This window comes from Botryllus schlosseri, chromosome 1 (assembly GCF_051294905.1).
Source record: "Botryllus schlosseri isolate E-star chromosome 1, Bs_hap1, whole genome shotgun sequence".
Classification (NCBI taxonomy): Eukaryota; Metazoa; Chordata; class Ascidiacea; order Stolidobranchia; family Styelidae; genus Botryllus; species Botryllus schlosseri.
The window spans coordinates 19082672-19095996 of NC_137236.1; the positions used below are offsets into that span (position 1 = coordinate 19082672).

Here is a 13325-nt window from a genome sequence, read left to right on the forward strand (position 1 = left end):
AAGCGGCGGCCAGCAAATGATGACATTCATAGTTGTACGTAGGCCTACGTGCGCATAAAAAACAGTTGCAAGCAAATTGATCGTGTTTGCGCGACAAAAATAGCCTTCTACACCCGGTATTCCCAGCCGGTCACCCATGCAAGTACTAACCGGGCCCAACGTTGCTTGACTTCCGAGATCGGACGAGATCGGGTATATTCAACGTGGTATGGTCGTAGGCAAGTGTGGTAACCAATTCTGACGTTTTATGTTGACAATTTCCGTCGCCATGCTGTCGACGAGACGCCAGAAAAGCAGATTGTCTGATTGCGCTGGGGCATTTTCAACCCGTCTGCCAGCGTTCGAATATCGTTGGCATCCTGCTCTGTTCTTGTATCTTGTGGACAAACACACAATTAAGCTCTCGCTGTCAGAGTAGTTATTTTATTGTACTTTCTGTCATGTCAAAACAGTACGAGAGTTTGATATAATGAAAATGTGTTAGGCCGATTACAATTCCAAATTTCGCGCGATAGTTCATTTGAAAATAAAGCACAGCAATCGAATTGATCGAGTTTGTGCGGAAAAAAATGCAAAAGCCTACATGCACCCGGTATTCCCAGCCGTGCAAGTACTAACTGAGCCCAACGCCGCTTAACTTCCGAGATCAGACGAGATCGGGTGTATTCAACGTGGTATGGTCGTAGGCGACAGTGGATACAATCTGTGCCGTTTTACGTGACATTTTTCGTTCATCTCAGGCGAAAAGTCGCCACGCTGCCAACGATGAGACGCCTGAAAAGCAGATTGTCTGATTGCGCCAAGGCACTTTCGGCCCAATAACTGGAAAGAAAAGTCTGCTAGCGGTCGAATATCATTGGCGTCCTGCTCTGTTCTTGTATCTGGTCAACAAACACACAAGTAAGCTCTCGCTGTCAGAGTAGTTATTTTATTGCACTTTTCGTCATGTGAAAACAGCACGAGATTTCGATATAATGACAATGTGTTAGGCCTAGTATAACTACAAATTGAAATAAGCGGCGGCCAGCAAATGATGACATTTATAGTTGTACGTAGGCCTACGTGCGCATACAAAACAGTTGCAATCTAATTGATCGAGTTTGTGCGACAAAAATGCAAAAGCCGTCTACTACACACGGTATTCCCAGCCGGTCACCCATGCAAGTACTAACCGGGCCCAACGTTTCTTGACTTCCGAGATCGGACGAGATCGGGTATATTCAACGTGGTATGGTCGTAGGCAAGTGTGGTTACCAATTCTGACGTTTTATGTGACAATTTCCGTCGACAGCCGCCAGAAAAGCAGATTGTCTGATTGCGCTGGGGCATTTTCAACCCGTCTGCCAGCGTTCGAATATCGTTGGCATCCTGCTCTGTTCTTGTATCTTGTGGACAAACACACAATTAAGCTCTCGCTGTCAGAGTAGTTATTTTATTGTACTTTCTGTCATGTCAAAACAGTACGAGAGTTTGATATAATGAAAATGTGTTAGGCCGATTACAATTCCAAATTTCGCGCGATAGTTCATTTGAAAATAAAGCACAGCAATCGAATTGATCGAGTTTGTGCGGAAAAAAAATGCAAAAGCCTACATGCACCCGGTATTCCCAGCCGGTCACCCATGCAAGTACTAACTGAGCCCAACGCCTCTTAACTTCCGAGATCAGACGAGATCGGGTGTATTCAACGTGGTATGGTCGTAGGCGACAGTGGATACAATCTGTGCCGTTTTACGTGACATTTTTCGTTCATCTCAGGCGAAAAGTCGCCACGCTGCCAACGATGAGACGCCTGAAAAGCAGATTGTCTGATTGCGCCAAGGCACTTTCGGCCCAATAACTGGAAAGAAAAGTCTGCTAGCGGTCGAATATCATTGGCGTCCTGCTTTGTTCTTGTATCTGGTCAGCAAACACACAAGTAAGCTCTCGCTGTCAGAGTAGTTATTTTATTGCACTTTTCGTCATGTGAAAACAGCACGAGATTTCGATATAATGACAATGTGTTAGGCCTAGTATAACTACAAATTGAAATAAGCGGCGGCCAGCAAATGATGACATTCATAGTTGTACGTAGGCCTACGTGCGCATACAAAACAGTTGCAAGCAAATTGATCGTGTTTGCGCGACAAAAATAGCCTTCTACACCCGGTATTCCCAGCCGGTCACCCATGCAAGTACTAACCGGGCCCAACGTTGCTTGACTTCCGAGATCGGACGAGATCGGGTATATTCAACGTGGTATGGTCGTAGGCAAGTGTGGTAACCAATTCTGACGTTTTATGTTGACAATTTCCGTCGCCATGCTGTCGACGAGACGCCAGAAAAGCAGATTGTCTGATTGCGCTGGGGCATTTTCAACCCGTCTGCCAGCGTTCGAATATCGTTGGCATCCTGCTCTGTTCTTGTATCTTGTGGACAAACACACAATTAAGCTCTCGCTGTCAGAGTAGTTATTTTATTGTACTTTCTGTCATGTCAAAACAGTACGAGAGTTTGATATAATGAAAATGTGTTAGGCCGATTACAATTCCAAATTTCGCGCGATAGTTCATTTGAAAATAAAGCACAGCAATCGAATTGATCGAGTTTGTGCGGAAAAAAAATGCAAAAGCCTACATGCACCCGGTATTCCCAGCCGTGCAAGTACTAACTGAGCCCAACGCCGCTTAACTTCCGAGATCAGACGAGATCGGGTGTATTCAACGTGGTATGGTCGTAGGCGACAGTGGATACAATCTGTGCCGTTTTACGTGACATTTTTCGTTCATCTCAGGCGAAAAGTCGCCACGCTGCCAACGATGAGATGCCTGAAAAGCAGATTGTCTGATTGCGCCAAGGCACTTTCGGCCCAATAACTGGAAAGAAAAGTCTGCTAGCAATCGAATATCATTGGCGTCCTGCTCTGTTCTTGTATCTGGTCAACAAACACACAAGTAAGCTCTCGCTGTCAGAGTAGTTATTTTATTGCACTTTTCGTCATGTGAAAACAGCACGAGATTTCGATATAATGACAATGTGTTAGGCCTAGTATAACTACAAATTGAAATAAGCGGCGGCCAGCAAATGATGACATTTATAGTTGTACGTAGGCCTACGTGCGCATACAAAACAGTTGCAATCTAATTGATCGAGTTTGTGCGACAAAAATGCAAAAGCCGTCTACTACACACGGTATTTCCAGCCGGTCACCCATGCAAGTACTAACCGGGCCCAACGTTTCTTGACTTCCGAGATCGGACGAGATCGGGTATATTCAACGTGGTATGGTCGTAGGCAAGTGTGGTTACCAATTCTGACGTTTTATGTGACAATTTCCGTCGGCAGCTGCCAGAAAAGCAGATTGTCTGATTGCGCTGGGGCATTTTCAACCCGTCTGCCAGCGTTCGAATATCGTTGGCATCCTGCTCTGTTCTTGTATCTTGTGGACAAACACACAATTAAGCTCTCGCTGTCAGAGTAGTTATTTTATTGTACTTTCTGTCATGTCAAAACAGTACGAGAGTTTGATATTATGAAAATGTGTTAGGCCGATTACAATTCCAAATTTCGCGCGATAGTTCATTTGAAAATAAAGCACAGCAATCGAATTGATCGAGTTTGTGCGGAAAAAAAATGCAAAAGCCTACATGCACCCGGTATTCCCAGCCGGTCACCCATGCAAGTACTAACTGAGCCCAACGCCGCTTAACTTCCGAGATCAGACGAGATCGGGTGTATTCAACGTGGTATGGTCGTAGGCGACAGTGGATACAATCTGTGCCGTTTTACGTGACATTTTTCGTTCATCTCAGGCGAAAAGTCGCCACGCTGCCAACGATGAGACGCCTGAAAAGCAGATTGTCTGATTGCGCCAAGGCACTTTCGGCCCAATAACTGGAAAGAAAAGTCTGCTAGCGGTCGAATATCATTGGCGTCCTGCTCTGTTCTTGTATCTGGTCAACAAACACACAAGTAAGCTCTCGCTGTCAGAGTAGTTATTTTATTGCACTTTTCGTCATGTGAAAACAGCACGAGATTTCGATATAATGACAATGTGTTAGGCCTAGTATAACTACAAATTGAAATAAGCGGCGGCCAGCAAATGATGACATTCATAGTTGTACGTAGGCCTACGTGCGCATACAAAACAGTTGCAAGCAAATTGATCGTGTTTGCGCGACAAAAATAGCCTTCTACACCCGGTATTCCCAGCCGGTCACCCATGCAAGTACTAACCGGGCCCAACGTTGCTTGACTTCCGAGATCGGACGAGATCGGGTATATTCAACGTGGTATGGTCGTAGGCAAGTGTGGTTACCAATTCTGACGTTTTATGTTGACAATTTCCGTCGCCATGCTGTCGACGAGACGCCAGAAAAGCAGATTGTCTGATTGCGCTGGGGCATTTTCAACCCGTCTCCCAGCGTTCGAATATCGTTGGCATCCTGCTCTGTTCTTGTATCTTGTGGACAAACACACAATTAAGCTCTCGCTGTCAGAGTAGTTATTTTATTGTACTTTCTGTCATGTCAAAACAGTACGAGAGTTTGATATAATGAAAATGTGTTAGGCCGATTACAATTCCAAATTTCGCGCGATAGTTCATTTGAAAATAAAGCACAGCAATCGAATTGATCGAGTTTGTGCGGAAAAAAAATGCAAAAGCCTACATGCACCCGGTATTCCCAGCCGTGCAAGTACTAACTGAGCCCAACGCCGCTTAACTTCCGAGATCAGACGAGATCGGGTGTATTCAACGTGGTATGGTCGTAGGCGACAGTGGATACAATCTGTGCCGTTTTACGTGACATTTTTCGTTCATCTCAGGCGAAAAGTCGCCACGCTGCCAACGATGAGACGCCTGAAAAGCAGATTGTCTGATTGCGCCAAGGCACTTTCGGCCCAATAACTGGAAAGAAAAGTCTGCTAGCGGTCGAATATCATTGGCGTCCTGCTCTGTTCTTGTATCTGGTCAACAAACACACAAGTAAGCTCTCGCTGTCAGAGTAGTTATTTTATTGCACTTTTCGTCATGTGAAAACAGCACGAGATTTCGATATAATGACAATGTGTTAGGCCTAGTATAACTACAAATTGAGATAAGCGGCGGCCAGCAAATGATGACATTCATAGTTGTACGTAGGCCTACGTGCGCATACAAAACAGTTGCAAGCAAATTGATCGTGTTTGCGCGACAAAAATAGCCTTCTACACCCGGTATTCCCAGCCGGTCACCCATGCAAGTACTAACCGGGCCCAACGTTGCTTGACTTCCGAGATCGGACGAGATCGGGTATATTCAACGTGGTATGGTCGTGGGCAAGTGTGGTTACCAATTCTGACGTTTTATGTTGACAATTTCCGTCGCCATGCTGTCGACGAGACGCCAGAAAAGCAGATTGTCTGATTGCGCTGGGGCATTTTCAACCCGTCTGCCAGCGTTCGAATATCGTTGGCATCCTGCTCTGTTCTTGTATCTTGTGGACAAACACACAATTAAGCTCTCGCTGTCAGAGTAGTTATTTTATTGTACTTTCTGTCATGTCAAAACAGTACGAGAGTTTGATATAATGAAAATGTGTTAGGCCGATTACAATTCCAAATTTCGCGCGATAGTTCATTTGAAAATAAAGCACAGCAATCGAATTGATCGAGTTTGTGCGGAAAACAAATTCAAAAGCCTACATGCACCCGGTATTCCCAGCCGGTCACCCATGCAAGTACTAACTGAGCCCAACGCCTCTTAACTTCCGAGATCAGACGAGATCGGGTGTATTCAACGTGGTATGGTCGTAGGCGACAGTGGATACAATCTGTGCCGTTTTACGTGACATTTTTCGTTCATCTCAGGCGAAAAGTCGCCACGCTGCCAACGATGAGACGCCTGAAAAGCAGATTGTCTGATTGCGCCAAGGCACTTTCGGCCCAATAACTGGAAAGAAAAGTCTGCTAGCGGTCGAATATCATTGGCGTCCTGCTCTGTTTTTGTATCTGGTCAGCAAACACACAAGTAAGCTCTCGCTGTCAGAGTAGTTATTTTATTGCACTTTTCGTCATGTGAAAACAGCACGAGATTTCGATATAATGACAATGTGTTAGGCCTAGTATAACTACAAATTGAAATAAGCGGCGGCCAGCAAATGATGACATTCATAGTTGTACGTAGGCCTACGTGCGCATACAAAACAGTTGCAAGCAAATTGATCGTGTTTGCGCGACAAAAATAGCCTTCTACACCCGGTATTCCCAGCCGGTCACCCATGCAAGTACTAACCGGGCCCAACGTTGCTTGACTTCCGAGATCGGACGAGATCGGGTATATTCAACGTGGTATGGTCGTAGGCAAGTGTGGTAACCAATTCTGACGTTTTATGTTGACAATTTCCGTCGCCATGCTGTCGACGAGACGCCAGAAAAGCAGATTGTCTGATTGCGCTGGGGCATTTTCAACCCGTCTGCCAGCGTTCGAATATCGTTGGCATCCTGCTCTGTTCTTGTATCTTGTGGACAAACACACAATTAAGCTCTCGCTGTCAGAGTAGTTATTTTATTGTACTTTCTGTCATGTCAAAACAGTACGAGAGTTTGATATAATGAAAATGTGTTAGGCCGATTACAATTCCAAATTTCGCGCGATAGTTCATTTGAAAATAAAGCACAGCAATCGAATTGATCGAGTTTGTGCGGAAAAAAAATGCAAAAGCCTACATGCACCCGGTATTCCCAGCCGGTCACCCATGCAAGTACTAACTGAGCCCAACGCCTCTTAACTTCCGAGATCAGACGAGATCGGGTGTATTCAACGTGGTATGGTCGTAGGCGACAGTGGATACAATCTGTGCCGTTTTACGTGACATTTTTCGTTCATCTCAGGCGAAAAGTCGCCACGCTGCCAACGATGAGACGACTGAAAAGCAGATTGTCTGATTGCGCCAAGGCACTTTCGGCCCAATAACTGGAAAGAAAAGTCTGCTAGCGGTCGAATATCATTGGCGTCCTGCTCTGTTCTTGTATCTGGTCAGCAAACACACAAGTAAGCTCTCGCTGTCAGAGTAGTTATTTTATTGCACTTTTCGTCATGTGAAAACAGCACGAGATTTCGATATAATGACAATGTGTTAGGCCTAGTATAACTACAAATTGAAATAAGCGGCGGCCAGCAAATGATGACATTCATAGTTGTACGTAGGCCTACGTGCGCATACAAAACAGTTGCAAGCAAATTGATCGTGTTTGCGCGACAAAAATAGCCTTCTACACCCGGTATTCCCAGCCGGTCACCCATGCAAGTACTAACCGGGCCCAACGTTGCTTGACTTCCGAGATCGGACGAGATCGGGTATATTCAACGTGGTATGGTCGTAGGCAAGTGTGGTAACCAATTCTGACGTTTTATGTTGACAATTTCCGTCGCCATGCTGTCGACGAGACGCCAGAAAAGCAGATTGTCTGATTGCGCTGGGGCATTTTCAACCCGTCTGCCAGCGTTCGAATATCGTTGGCATCCTGCTCTGTTCTTGTATCTTGTGGACAAACACACAATTAAGCTCTCGCTGTCAGAGTAGTTATTTTATTGTACTTACTGTCATGTCAAAACAGTACGAGAGTTTGATATAATGAAAATGTGTTAGGCCGATTACAATTCCAAATTTCGCGCGATAGTTCATTTGAAAATAAAGCACAGCAATCGAATTGATCGAGTTTGTGCGGAAAAAAAATGCAAAAGCCTACATGCACCCGGTATTCCCAGCCGTGCAAGTACTAACTGAGCCCAACGCCGCTTAACTTCCGAGATCAGACGAGATCGGGTGTATTCAACGTGGTATGGTCGTAGGCGACAGTGGATACAATCTGTGCCGTTTTACGTGACATTTTTCGTTCATCTCAGGCGAAAAGTCGCCACGCTGCCAACGATGAGACGCCTGAAAAGCAGATTGTCTGATTGCGCCAAGGCACTTTCGGCCCAATAACTGGAAAGAAAAGTCTGCTAGCGGTCGAATATCATTGGCGTCCTGCTCTGTTCTTGTATCTGGTCAACAAACACACAAGTAAGCTCTCGCTGTCAGAGTAGTTATTTTATTGCACTTTTCGTCATGTGAAAACAGCACGAGATTTCGATATAATGACAATGTGTTAGGCCTAGTATAACTACAAATTGAAATAAGCGGCGGCCAGCAAATGATGACATTTATAGTTGTACGTAGGCCTACGTGCGCATACAAAACAGTTGCAATCTAATTGATCGAGTTTGTGCGACAAAAATGCAAAAGCCGTCTACTACACACGGTATTTCCAGCCGGTCACCCATGCAAGTACTAACCGGGCCCAACGTTTCTTGACTTCCGAGATCGGACGAGATCGGGTATATTCAACGTGGTATGGTCGTAGGCAAGTGTGGTTACCAATTCTGACGTTTTATGTGACAATTTCCGTCGACAGCTGCCGGAAAAGCAGATTGTCTGATTGCGCTGGGGCATTTTCAACCCGTCTGCCAGCGTTCGAATATCGTTGGCATCCTGCTCTGTTCTTGTATCTTGTGGACAAACACACAATTAAGCTCTCGCTGTCAGAGTAGTTATTTTATTGTACTTTCTGTCATGTCAAAACAGTACGAGAGTTTGATATTATGAAAATGTGTTGGGCCGATTACAATTCCAAATTTCGCGCGATAGTTCATTTGAAAATAAAGCACAGCAATCGAATTGATCGAGTTTGTGCGGAAAAAAAATGCAAAAGCCTACATGCACCCGGTATTCCCAGCCGGTCACCCATGCAAGTACTAACTGAGCCCAACGCCGCTTAACTTCCGAGATCAGACGAGATCGGGTGTATTCAACGTGGTATGGTCGTAGGCGACAGTGGATACAATCTGTGCCGTTTTACGTGACATTTTTCGTTCATCTCAGGCGAAAAGTCGCCACGCTGCCAACGATGAGACGCCTGAAAAGCAGATTGTCTGATTGCGCCAAGGCACTTTCGGCCCAATAACTGGAAAGAAAAGTCTGCTAGCGGTCGAATATCATTGGCGTCCTGCTCTGTTCTTGTATCTGGTCAACAAACACACAAGTAAGCTCTCGCTGTCAGAGTAGTTATTTTATTGCACTTTTCGTCATGTGAAAACAGCACGAGATTTCGATATAATGACAATGTGTTAGGCCTAGTATAACTACAAATTGAAATAAGCGGCGGCCAGCAAATGATGACATTCATAGTTGTACGTAGGCCTACGTGCGCATACAAAACAGTTGCAAGCAAATTGATCGTGTTTGCGCGACAAAAATAGCCTTCTACACCCGGTATTCCCAGCCGGTCACCCATGCAAGTACTAACCGGGCCCAACGTTGCTTGACTTCCGAGATCGGACGAGATCGGGTATATTCAACGTGGTATGGTCGTAGGCAAGTGTGGTTACCAATTCTGACGTTTTATGTTGACAATTTCCGTCGCCATGCTGTCGACGAGACGCCAGAAAAGCAGATTGTCTGATTGCGCTGGGGCATTTTCAACCCGTCTCCCAGCGTTCGAATATCGTTGGCATCCTGCTCTGTTCTTGTATCTTGTGGACAAACACACAATTAAGCTCTCGCTGTCAGAGTAGTTATTTTATTGTACTTTCTGTCATGTCAAAACAGTACGAGAGTTTGATATAATGAAAATGTGTTAGGCCGATTACAATTCCAAATTTCGCGCGATAGTTCATTTGAAAATAAAGCACAGCAATCGAATTGATCGAGTTTGTGCGGAAAAAAAAATGCAAAAGCCTACATGCACCCGGTATTCCCAGCCGTGCAAGTACTAACTGAGCCCAACGCCGCTTAACTTCCGAGATCAGACGAGATCGGGTGTATTCAACGTGGTATGGTCGTAGGCGACAGTGGATACAATCTGTGCCGTTTTACGTGACATTTTTCGTTCATCTCAGGCGAAAAGTCGCCACGCTGCCAACGATGAGACGCCTGAAAAGCAGATTGTCTGATTGCGCCAAGGCACTTTCGGCCCAATAACTGGAAAGAAAAGTCTGCTAGCGGTCGAATATCATTGGCGTCCTGCTCTGTTCTTGTATCTGGTCAACAAACACACAAGTAAGCTCTCGCTGTCAGAGTAGTTATTTTATTGCACTTTTCGTCATGTGAAAACAGCACGAGATTTCGATATAATGACAATGTGTTAGGCCTAGTATAACTACAAATTGAAATAAGCGGCGGCCAGCAAATGATGACATTTATAGTTGTACGTAGGCCTACGTGCGCATACAAAACAGTTGCAATCTAATTGATCGAGTTTGTGCGACAAAAATGCAAAAGCCGTCTACTACACACGGTATTTCCAGCCGGTCACCCATGCAAGTACTAACCGGGCCCAACGTTTCTTGACTTCCGAGATCGGACGAGATCGGGTATATTCAACGTGGTATGGTCGTAGGCAAGTGTGGTTACCAATTCTGACGTTTTATGTGACAATTTCCCTCGACAGCTGCCAGAAAAGCAGATTGTCTGATTGCGCTGGGGCATTTTCAACCCGTCTGCCAGCGTTCGAATATCGTTGGCATCCTGCTCTGTTCTTGTATCTTGTGGACAAACACACAATTAAGCTCTCGCTGTCAGAGTAGTTATTTTATTGTACTTTCTGTCATGTCAAAACAGTACGAGAGTTTGATATAATGAAAATGTGTTAGGCCGATTACAATTCCAAATTTCGCGCGATAGTTCATTTGAAAATAAAGCACAGCAATCGAATTGATCGAGTTTGTGCGGAAAAAAAATGCAAAAGCCTACATGCACCCGGTATTCCCAGCCGGTCACCCATGCAAGTACTAACTGAGCCCAACGCCGCTTAACTTCCGAGATCAGACGAGATCGGGTGTATTCAACGTGGTATGGTCGTAGGCGACAGTGGATACAATCTGTGCCGTTTTACGTGACATTTTTCGTTCATCTCAGGCGAAAAGTCGCCACGCTGCCAACGATGAGACGCCTGAAAAGCAGATTGTCTGATTGCGCCAAGGCACTTTCGGCCCAATAACTGGAAAGAAAAGTCTGCTAGCGGTCGAATATCATTGGCGTCCTGCTCTGTTCTTGTATCTGGTCAACAAACACACAAGTAAGCTCTCGCTGTCAGAGTAGTTATTTTATTGCACTTTTCGTCATGTGAAAACAGCACGAGATTTCGATATAATGACAATGTGTTAGGCCTAGTATAACTACAAATTGAAATAAGCGGCGGCCAGCAAATGATGACATTCATAGTTGTACGTAGGCCTACGTGCGCATACAAAACAGTTGCAAGCAAATTGATCGTGTTTGCGCGACAAAAATAGCCTTCTACACCCGGTATTCCCAGCCGGTCACCCATGCAAGTACTAACCGGGCCCAACGTTGCTTGACTTCCGAGATCGGACGAGATCGGGTATATTCAACGTGGTATGGTCGTAGGCAAGTGTGGTTACCAATTCTGACGTTTTATGTTGACAATTTCCGTCGCCATGCTGTCGACGAGACGCCAGAAAAGCAGATTGTCTGATTGCGCTGGGGCATTTTCAACCCGTCTGCCAGCGTTCGAATATCGTTGGCATCCTGCTCTGTTCTTGTATCTTGTGGACAAACACACAATTAAGCTCTCGCTGTCAGAGTAGTTATTTTATTGTACTTTCTGTCATGTCAAAACAGTACGAGAGTTTGATATAATGAAAATGTGTTAGGCCGATTACAATTCCAAATTTCGCGCGATAGTTCATTTGAAAATAAAGCACAGCAATCGAATTGATCGAGTTTGTGCGAAAAAAAAATGCAAAAGCCTACATGCACCCGGTATTCCCAGCCGTGCAAGTACTAACTGAGCCCAACGCCGCTTAACTTCCGAGATCAGACGAGATCGGGTGTATTCAACGTGGTATGGTCGTAGGCGACAGTGGATACAATCTGTGCCGTTTTACGTGACATTTTTCGTTCATCTCAGGCGAAAAGTCGCCACGCTGCCAACGATGAGACGCCTGAAAAGCAGATTGTCTGATTGCGCCAAGGCACTTTCGGCCCAATAACTGGAAAGAAAAGTCTGCTAGCGGTCGAATATCATTGGCGTCCTGCTCTGTTCTTGTATCTGGTCAACAAACACACAAGTAAGCTCTCGCTGTCAGAGTAGTTATTTTATTGCACTTTTCGTCATGTGAAAACAGCACGAGATTTCGATATAATGACAATGTGTTAGGCCTAGTATAACTACAAATTGAAATAAGCGGCGGCCAGCAAATGATGACATTCATAGTTGTACGTAGGCCTACGTGCGCATACAAAACAGTTGCAATCTAATTGATCGAGTTTGTGCGACAAAAATGCAAAAGCCGTCTACTACACACGGTATTCCCAGCCGGTCACCCATGCAAGTACTAACCGGACCCAACGTTTCTTGACTTCCGAGATCGGACGAGATCGGGTATATTCAACGTGGTATGGTCGTAGGCAAGTGTGGTAACCAATTCTGACGTTTTATGTGACAATTTCCGTCGACAGCCGCCAGAAAAGCAGATTGTCTGATTGCGCTGGGACATTTTCAACCCGTCTGCCAGCGTTCGAATATCGTTGGCATCCTGCTCTGTTCTTGTATCTTGTGGACAAACACACAATTAAGCTCTCGCTGTCAGAGTAGTTATTTTATTGTACTTTCTGTCATGTCAAAACAGTACGAGAGTTTGATATAATGAAAATGTGTTAGGCCGATTACAATTCCAAATTTCGCGCGATAGTTCATTTGAAAATAAAGCACAGCAATCGAATTGATCGAGTTTGTGCGGAAAAAAAAATGCAAAAGCCTACATGCACCCGGTATTCCCAGCCGGTCACCCATGCAAGTACTAACTGAGCCCAACGCCGCTTAACTTCCGAGATCAGACGAGATCGGGTGTATTCAACGTGGTATGGTCGTAGGCGACAGTGGATACAATCTGTGCCGTTTTACATGACATTTTTCGTTCATCTCAGGCGAAAAGTCGCCACGCTGCCAACGATGAGACGCCTGAAAAGCATATTGTCTGATTGCGCCAAGGCACTTTCGGCCCAATAACTGGAAAGAAAAGTCTGCTAGCGGTCGAATATCATTGGCGTCCTGCTCTGTTCTTGTATCTGGTCAACAAACACACAAGTAAGCTCTCGCTGTCAGAGTAGTTATTTTATTGCACTTTTCGTCATGTGAAAATAGCACGAGATTTCGATATAATGACAATGTGTTAGGCCTAGTATAACTACAAATTGAAATAAGCGGCGGCCAGCAAATGATGACATTCATAGTTGTACGTAGGCCTACGTGCGCATACAAAACAGTTGCAAGCAAATTGATCGTGTTTGCGCGACAAA

At 45.1% G+C, this 13325-nt stretch overlaps 8 non-coding genes and 18 pseudogenes across 8 annotated transcripts; all 26 read right to left on the minus strand.

The window, feature by feature from the left end:
* Positions 1 to 101: 101 nt before the first annotated feature.
* LOC145453130 (5S ribosomal RNA) lies at positions 102 to 220 on the minus strand. Its single transcript, XR_013919622.1, has one exon. It is a non-coding gene; the product is annotated as a 5S ribosomal RNA (ribosomal RNA).
* A 356-nt stretch (positions 221 to 576) lies between these two features.
* On the minus strand, positions 577 to 688 carry LOC145451558 (5S ribosomal RNA; annotated as a pseudogene).
* A 435-nt stretch (positions 689 to 1123) lies between these two features.
* On the minus strand, positions 1124 to 1242 carry LOC145450779 (5S ribosomal RNA; annotated as a pseudogene).
* A 344-nt stretch (positions 1243 to 1586) lies between these two features.
* On the minus strand, positions 1587 to 1706 carry LOC145450869 (5S ribosomal RNA; annotated as a pseudogene).
* A 427-nt stretch (positions 1707 to 2133) lies between these two features.
* On the minus strand, positions 2134 to 2252 carry LOC145453141 (5S ribosomal RNA). Its single transcript, XR_013919623.1, has one exon. It is a non-coding gene; the product is annotated as a 5S ribosomal RNA (ribosomal RNA).
* A 357-nt stretch (positions 2253 to 2609) lies between these two features.
* On the minus strand, positions 2610 to 2721 carry LOC145451564 (5S ribosomal RNA; annotated as a pseudogene).
* A 435-nt stretch (positions 2722 to 3156) lies between these two features.
* On the minus strand, positions 3157 to 3275 carry LOC145450975 (5S ribosomal RNA; annotated as a pseudogene).
* A 344-nt stretch (positions 3276 to 3619) lies between these two features.
* On the minus strand, positions 3620 to 3739 carry LOC145450240 (5S ribosomal RNA; annotated as a pseudogene).
* A 427-nt stretch (positions 3740 to 4166) lies between these two features.
* LOC145453152 (5S ribosomal RNA) lies at positions 4167 to 4285 on the minus strand. Its single transcript, XR_013919625.1, has one exon. It is a non-coding gene; the product is annotated as a 5S ribosomal RNA (ribosomal RNA).
* Positions 4286 to 4642: 357 nt separating this feature from the next.
* LOC145451572 (5S ribosomal RNA) lies at positions 4643 to 4754 on the minus strand (annotated as a pseudogene).
* A 427-nt stretch (positions 4755 to 5181) lies between these two features.
* On the minus strand, positions 5182 to 5300 carry LOC145453878 (5S ribosomal RNA). Its single transcript, XR_013919959.1, has one exon. It is a non-coding gene; the product is annotated as a 5S ribosomal RNA (ribosomal RNA).
* A 357-nt stretch (positions 5301 to 5657) lies between these two features.
* On the minus strand, positions 5658 to 5777 carry LOC145450877 (5S ribosomal RNA; annotated as a pseudogene).
* Positions 5778 to 6204: 427 nt separating this feature from the next.
* On the minus strand, positions 6205 to 6323 carry LOC145453158 (5S ribosomal RNA). The gene has a single exon (XR_013919626.1). It is a non-coding gene; the product is annotated as a 5S ribosomal RNA (ribosomal RNA).
* A 357-nt stretch (positions 6324 to 6680) lies between these two features.
* LOC145450884 (5S ribosomal RNA) lies at positions 6681 to 6800 on the minus strand (annotated as a pseudogene).
* A 427-nt stretch (positions 6801 to 7227) lies between these two features.
* On the minus strand, positions 7228 to 7346 carry LOC145453160 (5S ribosomal RNA). The gene has a single exon (XR_013919628.1). It is a non-coding gene; the product is annotated as a 5S ribosomal RNA (ribosomal RNA).
* A 357-nt stretch (positions 7347 to 7703) lies between these two features.
* On the minus strand, positions 7704 to 7815 carry LOC145451580 (5S ribosomal RNA; annotated as a pseudogene).
* Positions 7816 to 8250: 435 nt separating this feature from the next.
* On the minus strand, positions 8251 to 8369 carry LOC145450988 (5S ribosomal RNA; annotated as a pseudogene).
* Positions 8370 to 8713: 344 nt separating this feature from the next.
* Positions 8714 to 8833, minus strand: LOC145450241 (5S ribosomal RNA; annotated as a pseudogene).
* Positions 8834 to 9260: 427 nt separating this feature from the next.
* Positions 9261 to 9379, minus strand: LOC145453163 (5S ribosomal RNA). The gene has a single exon (XR_013919630.1). It is a non-coding gene; the product is annotated as a 5S ribosomal RNA (ribosomal RNA).
* A 358-nt stretch (positions 9380 to 9737) lies between these two features.
* On the minus strand, positions 9738 to 9849 carry LOC145451584 (5S ribosomal RNA; annotated as a pseudogene).
* Positions 9850 to 10284: 435 nt separating this feature from the next.
* LOC145450994 (5S ribosomal RNA) lies at positions 10285 to 10403 on the minus strand (annotated as a pseudogene).
* A 344-nt stretch (positions 10404 to 10747) lies between these two features.
* Positions 10748 to 10867, minus strand: LOC145450245 (5S ribosomal RNA; annotated as a pseudogene).
* A 427-nt stretch (positions 10868 to 11294) lies between these two features.
* On the minus strand, positions 11295 to 11413 carry LOC145453164 (5S ribosomal RNA). Its single transcript, XR_013919631.1, has one exon. It is a non-coding gene; the product is annotated as a 5S ribosomal RNA (ribosomal RNA).
* A 357-nt stretch (positions 11414 to 11770) lies between these two features.
* On the minus strand, positions 11771 to 11882 carry LOC145451591 (5S ribosomal RNA; annotated as a pseudogene).
* A 435-nt stretch (positions 11883 to 12317) lies between these two features.
* Positions 12318 to 12436, minus strand: LOC145450957 (5S ribosomal RNA; annotated as a pseudogene).
* A 345-nt stretch (positions 12437 to 12781) lies between these two features.
* On the minus strand, positions 12782 to 12901 carry LOC145450251 (5S ribosomal RNA; annotated as a pseudogene).
* Between the last annotated feature and the right edge of the window lie 424 nt (positions 12902 to 13325).